An 8,631-nucleotide genomic window follows, 5' to 3' on the forward strand; every position below is an offset into this window, starting at 1 on the left:
CAAGTGTCTGCAGTGTGCCACTTACTGGCTGGGAGGAGTGAAACTTGCAGCTATCACATTTAATGTTGCAACTATTCAAAATGGGATAAACAGGAGACCATGCAGTTATTAAAAATATATAAATAATGTTGTTAGGGACTTTCTAGACATCCCCATATATCACTGGACAAGTACTGGAGGTTCTCTTGCCAAAATACACAGAGGCAAGTACTAGACATCATCTACTTGCCAAAGAGTTGTTTGAGAAGCATTGAGGAAAAATGTTTTGAAATACTAATTCAATAACTAAATGAAAGTGTGTTGTTATATCAGATAACTGATACTGAGCTTTCATCAGTAAACACTGGTGAGGGATTTCAATGAATATTTGAAAGAGTCCCAGATCCTCAGTGTTTGGTAATGTGTGACCTAACAGTTAAGTAGATGCAAGATGCTGTTCATCTGGGTCTTTTTACCAGCGAAATACCTAGTATACCAGCAAACTAACTAGTATAATAATCCTATACATGCGGCCAGTTTAGAAATGGTTCATCATACAAAAAAAAAACCCTCCTCCTTGATTTTCCTATATTCTAGACCCACTCCAACCAAAGAAGAAGTAACAGGTAATCCCAAGGGATTTTATTATTTATATTTTTGTTCAATTGGCTAAATGGGCTTGTTTAAATAATTGACAGCAAGGATGCATAACTATGTAAAATGTTTTGCCATCTCACAGATTTTGTAACATGTTCATGTTTTAGATCATTAAATATATTTGATCAAATTATAACAAAGCAAGAGCATACAGAAAAAAAAGTTTAAAATTTTACTTCAAGAGATGATTCCAATGGTTACATCCTTAAACTAAAAAGTGAGAGCAACTGACCACAAATTAAAATAAGGAGAAATTAGGAAAACAAGGAACTTTAAAGAAACTTCTAAGAACTTGCCAGATTACCTAAAGGCTCGCAGAGAACAATTGGATGACTCCTAAGGAGGTAAGAAAATCACACATTTAACTTTCAAATCACAGCAGGCTTAACTCGCCTCAGATGAGGTAAATACTGTAAGTGTTATTCAAATATAGCAGATGATCCTGGGAAAATGGCTTCCATAAAATAGTTCCAAACGACACAAAGTGTGTATCATATTAGCCAAAAAAAAAAAAAAAAAACACCTCGATTATACACAAGACTTTTGAAAGCATACAGTATTGTGTGGAGTGATTAAAAACTAAATTAAAATGTTTTGGAAGGTTTTTGTTATATAACATAAAACTAAAAACCTTTCAGAAAAAAAAAAAACTACAGTGATTATAATCAAACATGGTAGCAGCAGTGTGACAATATTCCCTGATAACTTGTCTTAAGGATGGCACCGTAAGTTCTGCTCTTCATTAGAAAATCCTGAATAATAAGGTTCAGCTATAGAGTTTTGATCTTAACCTTAAGATTACCAAAAGTTTTGTTGTTTTCTTCAAAATCACCAAGGCTTTTTGTAAGGAATCAGTAAATGAGGCCAATCAATTCCTGTTAACATATTCTTTGATTTCATTCTCCTGTGTTTCAAGTCAAGGTGTGCAAAAACAAAAGGAGTTTTTCCCAATAAAATTATTGCTGTGGGGTGGCACAGTGTAGCAACACATTACGGTCCCACCCATGGCTCTGACAAGCTAATTGTTTGTTTTCTCGTGGCACAACTTAACCATTTTAATCCAGCTAACAAAACTAAATAAATCAGTTTCATTTATATATATGTATCTCGCATAAATATAACAAAAATATAAAAACAGCTTAAAAAAAGGGTTTTCCACTGCCTGTTTATCATCTGAAGTTAAGAACCCATTTTCAACGTTAAAATAGAAAACAACATGCTGACTACTGAATGATGTAGTGTGACATTCCTTTGACTCTGAACTTAATTAATCAGCATCTTCTGCTATCAGCTTGGGATCAAAACTCTCAGATCTCTCAACATCCCCAAGAATAACTCATGATAAACAGCTTTATGATCTTTCTTGATTGCTGTGTTGATATTTCCTAATTCTATTTAAGCTGTTACAGCTAGAAAAAAACAAAAAAACTTTTAAAATCATAGACCTGAAACCATAAGACAGTTGAATCAAAAGATAAAAAATACATAATTGCCCAGAGGGTATTGTTTACTGTGATTATGCATTATTCAGAGCAGGAGGGCAGGACTCAGCTGTGCCACACATCACAACACTGCCATATCTAGTATATAATCACAGAAAATAATGTTGACTTGTGCATTATTGCAAACCGTATATGTGTGTAGGTTGTTGGAAATCTGTAGAGAAATCTATAAAAGGTCATTATGGCATTTGCAGAAAGTGCCTGGTTGCTGAAGAGGCAGAAACATGGTGCCTGTCGACTGAAAATACTCTTTCTATCAGGGCGTCTTGCTCGAGTTGATTGCTGGCTTCTGCTACAGGCCACTGCAGACACATGGTACACAACACAGATGGTAAAGTAAGGCACCAACAGTCGCAGTCAAAACAATTATGAGTTATATTTTTGCAGGCATCACTGCAGCGGCTCCACACAAGTCACATTTAGTTGTAATGAAATAGCACATAATACAGAGAGTGAATCTTATTTCTTCATACACAACACTCATATTCATAGATTTGGAAAAGAAAATTGTGAATGACACAGAGCGGGATTCACTGAATAATCCCCTTTCTGGGGTACAAAGGCATAACTTAAGCTGCCACAGTGAACGCTAACTCTCTCTCCAGCCTGGCATGCCTTGGACTCTTTCACACCCGAGCAGTCCAACTGAGATCACCCTGTCCCTTGACTCGACACCAACACATGTTTTCTAGAGGTATTACTGGAAAGATAGCAGAAGCAATCTATCAAAATGGAGCTGGCTGGAAGGCAGTCTAATCTCAAGGATTTTTCCTCTTTTTATGTCACAAGGACGGATACTATAAAGACATATGTCAATGTATTTAATATTGTCTATATATTTAAATATGTAAACTTTGTCTTACCTGCCTTTCAAGTTTATTCAGACAGAAAATATGATACAAATTACCCGCACTACCATCTTCCATCCTCAGATCGTGCTATATTATGATGAGGCACCACTGTAAATTGATGAAACAACAAAACATATACTGCATATCATAAAGAATATTCCTCAAGGACTGCCACCATCAGTCACAAACCATGAAAGTGTAATGCAGAGCACAGTGGAAATGTATCAGATAAATATATTTTTTCTTGTTGACAACAAGAAACTATAAGCTTTATAAAATCAACCATTAATCCATTGAACACAGTTCAGCAAAAAAAAGAAAGATGTAATTATTACTGATTGAAGGTGAATCATTTGATAAATAAAAATGATGCCAGTGCCATGATTAATATTATAGGGAATTAGGCATAGGACAGTGGAAAATCTTATGGTTTAACAGAATTATCCTAGTTTCACAGGATTATAGTACAAACATGTACAAAAATGTATAATAAAATTACAATGTGATCCAATTTTCCCTTTGAAAAAGAATCACACTAATTTAATGTTTAAAAACTTTTTTAGGACTTAACTTAAACTTATTAATATTAGTTTTCAAGTTTGTAGTTTGCAGAATGCTATACCTTTACTGTAAAGATAGAAAGACAGACAGACAGACAGACAGACAGACAGACAGACAGACAGACAGACAGACAGACAGACAGACAGACAGACAGACAGACAGACAGATAGNACAGACAGACAGACAGACAGACAGACAGACAGACAGACAGACAGACAGACAGACAGACAGACAGACAGACAGATAGATAGATAGATAGATAGATAGATAGATAGATAGATAGATAGATAGATAGATAGATAGATAGATATTTTCTTTCCTAATAAAGTAGACCAACACAAATTTGGTCTTGCGTTTAGATAATCACAGGGATTGTCTTTGCTTGCCAACTATTGTTGTTTTAAACAGTGAATTTCTGGAATGATTGAAAGTCTGTGCTCATTTAATTTCTATACAGTATAACTGTAAATATGGCCGTCACTGTCTTCTTGGGAAGTGCAGTAAAAGTGAAGGACTTAAGGTTCTGCAAGCTGCCCCACCTTAAATACATTGCAGCTACATTGAAGGTGGGAAATGAGTGGTGGTATCAATCACTGTTTCGGTTGGGAACATCTTTCATCGCTTTTCTAGCATGTAACTTAACAAGTGGGGCAGTTTAATGCAAAAAAATTAAGGATTCTGAAAGCATATGTGTGAAAATCCTAGATACATATTCATACTAATAATCAACTATGTCAGACATTGTCAAAAGGCATTCAAGGGGTTTGGTTGATTATTATTATTGTTATTATTGGTTATTTTTTATAAAGCAATCTACAATAATGGCCCAGCTTTCCTTTTAAAATTCAAACACTACTATGTCTAAATCAGAAGGACTCATTATTGCAAAAAAAAAAATATAATAATAATTCTATTCAGCACACGTGGTTGATCCCTTATTGGTAACAATGGGCTAGAACCAATCCCAGCTGTCACTGATCTACAGAGAAGTAACACCTTGAACAGGTATTTACTCCTAACAGGCATAAACACAGAATCACAACTCTATACCTGCTATTTTTTCAAACATGGGGCAATCTGACATATGAGTTTGACTCCAGGAAAAACAACATGCATGACATACTTTCAACCAGGCATCTGGAGAATGTATTCGGAATTTTCTTGATAACTCATCAACAACCTTTTTTGTAAACTCTTGTCCCTTTGTATACTATCTTTAGCCCGGGTTCTTTCTTTAATGCGTATCTAAACCACCAAAGACAAGCATTAAGCCAAGTCCAGCCAGCTTACTTTCTTCTTTTTCCAAAATGTCAACCCGAAATTAGACTCAGACTTGGCTGTGGCACAAACAAATTCTCTTTAGCTTTATCTCATTGACCCTAGAACACAAAGCTTTAGGGAGCCAAGAATACTTATTTGTGTGACTCACCATTCAAAATCTGAGCAAAGAAAATTGTACATGAGAGCAACCAGCACTACATATTACTTGACGATTAACATCCCAGCAGTCTTAGCGTGGTGTGAAAACCCTGGGCAAACCCAGTTGCTCATTATTTAGATTCCTGCGGCTCTATTTAAAAAAGAAGTATGAATGTCAAAAAAGGGCTGATTGTTCAAGTACACTTAGCTGGAACCTTTATAATATATGTCTTTGGCTGAATTGTATTGGATGATGACTGCATTAAAATGTCATAGTAAATAACTGGAGATTTACATTATATAAAAAAAATAAACTAGAAGAAAACTGATATGAGAAAATCTCTCAGCTCACAATATGTGTCAGAGGAGTAAGGTAGAGCATATTACAAGGAATTTATGGAGGAATATTACTGCAGAAATCATAAATTACCCTTTTTGCAGTAGATAATTGGAGAACAAAACCCATGTTTTAGTGTGAGGAAAAAGCCTTTATAAATGAGTCACCATTCACCCTGCTCTCTACCAGTGGTTGACTACATGTGTATCACACATGAAGAGAAATTAATTCGCCCAAGTGCTCATTTCCCACAGTGAGGGCTTCTGTCGGGGCTGCTGTAGTGAGCGGCTCCGACAGGTTTTCTCCATTCAGTCCCTTGGCAGGCAGGTAAATGCCAAACTTCCACAGCGTTTGTCATGGTGATCACATTCCTTGTGTTAAGCTGTTTGCCTCCTGATGACTAAACAATTAAACGGTGATAAACTTGCAAACCTCATGCCATGACAAGAATCTGGGCTTTTGCTGCAAAAGCTTGAATCTAATGTTTTTTTTAACTTAATGGCTCCACATTGTTAACCAAGCAGAACACAACACTTCTGTCTGCGGATGCATATCCCTTCATTGAACTTCATTTTTCTTCTAAGAACATTTAGAAGCACAGTGTGGCTCATCAGGTGGCCAATTTTCCTACACAGAGTCTAACAGGTGTTTGTTCAATAGCATTTACATTCCATTTATGAGATATATAGACAGATCTTTAAACAATTTTTAGAAAGAGAACATCACTGAGCAAATACATCACCTATTTATAAGGAATATGGTACAAACATATTTGATACAGATGTAATAACTATATATATAAAAATTCTAAATGTTGAAATTCTAAATGTTGTTATAACAAGTAACCTTAAGTGAATAACTGTTCTTCAAAAGCTAAGGTAGTTAAAGATGCTCTTAAAGAATATGCTGTAGATTGTGCCAGCTGTGTTCATACAAGCATGAAAATATTGTGGTAACCAGCTCTCCTCACTCAGAGCATGTCCTTCATTTTACAGGCTGGCCATAAAATTGCCAGATGTGAATATGGTTTGGCATACTTGACGATGAGTCAGTTACGGTTTAAGTGGAAAGCTTTTGGCTGCAGCAGCAATTTCAGTTGCAATGTCAGTACTGTAAATGCAGGACTCTCTTCAAACCACTCCAAGCAGAGCTTTTTCAGCACCACACACTGATGGACAGCTCCTGCATGGACCACGTCTTTTTAAAGCAGTTTCACCAAAGCAACATTTTAGATTCAAAATAACCTGTTTTTGTTGGTAGTAACCTGTTTTTGTTGGTAACCTTCTCCAGCTGTGGTAGAAGGGATGCAAGGGGTGGTGGGGCGGCAAGAGGCTCCTGCTGCTCGAGGCGCATTAACTAAGGTTTTTGTTTTTGCTATACTAAGGTCAAAACTAACAAGGACAAAATGAAATGAAATAAAGTAGAAAAAATAAAGGGTTTTGGAGGGGAAGATTTAGCTTTTTGGTTTAAAACATGACTCTGCTCTTCAAACTCAAAGCGCCCTTCACATGGACGAGCCAGTTCACCTGGCCAATCCGGAGCCCTTTTTGCTGCAAACGTGTATGCTGAGAATACCTGAACTGAATTTGAATTACCATATGACGTAGGCCTTTTTCTATCAGTAATGTCCTACTGGCAACAGGGACTAATACAGACTCACGGATTGTATCAAGCGCTCAGGGAGAGAATTTGTTGCACCAGTTACCTTTCAACCAACCTAATCATTATCTGCATATATCTAAATCTGCCAAAGCCACTCAAAGAAAAACTAAAGCATATTGCTGACAGAGAATGCGACAGATTGTTGAACCTTTCCACACAGATGAGATAAAAACCGTGAAAGTGTTTACGTTTGCATCTAAATGGATAAGCTGAGCGTAAATTATGAGTAAGTGGCGATAGGAGATAGTTCCGAGCAACCAAAAAAAGGGGCTAAAAGGAACAGATTTAACTGAAATACTTACGCATCTTTTCGAATAAAAGAACTCGAGGACGTCAACAGCGCAGGAAAAATCATCAGGGCCCCCGTCCACGTTTTAAAGATTTGCAGTACAACCGAGACACAAATCTCCATGTGAAAAGGGGGGCTGGAGGCTGCTGCAGTCCGCGTCTCTCTCGATCACAAGTCAAGATTTCTCGCCTGCGAAAAACGCCAAAAACTCAGAGAGAGTTGAGTTCATCTGCGGGGTGATCACCATGCTAAACCCTCAGAAGAGCAGCAGGAGCCTGCCCAACTTGAAGGCATTCATCTGGACTGAGGAGGAGGAAAATCCTGCAGTTTTTTTTTTTTTTTTTTTTTAACGGTGAATGAAGTCCGTATACAGGCCGCTTCTCACCCTAAAAAAAACAGTCCCCTCGGTGAATCCACAGAATAAATCGATCCAAAAAACAAGACACAAAGAGCACAAAGTAATCAAAAATAAAGGGTTTTTCCCAAATCAAATGTTCATTACCGCATGACAGTCAACGTTTACCAATTAATAGCACTGTGAATAAGGTCAGCGCAGCAAGAGATAAAACAAGCATCCAAAAGAAAACAACAAATAAAAAACTCAGAATGCTTATTGGATAAAATGAAGGATATCCGTCCTCCTGTATCTATAAGAGGCTCCGCATCGGGGCAAATTGTTTGCCATAGGCTGCACTGAAATTCGCAGAGCATATGGCATACAGCGTTTTCTATCAAGAAGAAGATTCAACGGGGCGAGATGTTTTATCCACTCGCCAAAGCGATTCGGTTTATTGATTACAATGGAGAGAATTCCGCTTGTAAGGGATTGCGGGTCCAGTTTGCGTGGTTCTGGCTTCAGCGTCCGTGTGTTGCAATAAAGCGTCTATTTGCCAGCGGCTCCTAATGGTCCCCCAGCTCGCTGCCGTCCATGACTTGAATAGAGAGCGCGCTCAAATCGTCTCCAGGCTCAGATCTACCGTGCGCGCTTGTGACTCACAAGCTTGTGTTTGTTGCGCATGGGTTGACGCGCGTGCTGGTTCCCATATTGCCCAGGGACCACTTTAACTTTGACCACTTTGCCTGCGCGTCCAGCTGCCCATTTAAATCACCCAGTGGTCATTAATTATCAGGGATCAATAGCGTTAATGTATAAAGCGCGGATCTAATGCGCGTGGATATGCACTTGTGTGTACCTGGAGTGCGCGTGTGCGTGTGATTTAGTTGTTGATGAGGTATGGTTGCCACCTACAGGCGTTATTCTCTATTCAGTCATCTAAACGGACTATATATAGTTAACCTCCTCAAAATAATTCCCATTCAAAATGCTGGGATATTATCAGTCCTTCACAGTGACAGGTGCATATGTCTGCCAAG

At 37.8% G+C, this 8,631-nt stretch overlaps 1 protein-coding gene across 1 annotated transcript in view; it reads right to left on the reverse strand.

The window, feature by feature from the left end:
- LOC107094048 (leucine-rich repeat-containing protein 4C-like) overlaps positions 1-8,251 on the reverse strand; it is a 64,282-nt gene extending 56,031 nt beyond the window's left edge. The window contains exon 1 of the mRNA XM_015389450.1: positions 7,271-8,251. The gene's annotated coding sequence lies outside the window, so the exon portion shown is untranslated. The remainder of the gene's footprint in view (positions 1-7,270) is intronic.
- Positions 8,252-8,631: the final 380 nt, after the last annotated feature.

The sequence above is a fragment of the Cyprinodon variegatus genome, unplaced genomic scaffold (assembly GCF_000732505.1).
Source record: "Cyprinodon variegatus isolate N-32 unplaced genomic scaffold, C_variegatus-1.0 Scaffold460, whole genome shotgun sequence".
Classification (NCBI taxonomy): Eukaryota; Metazoa; Chordata; class Actinopteri; order Cyprinodontiformes; family Cyprinodontidae; genus Cyprinodon; species Cyprinodon variegatus.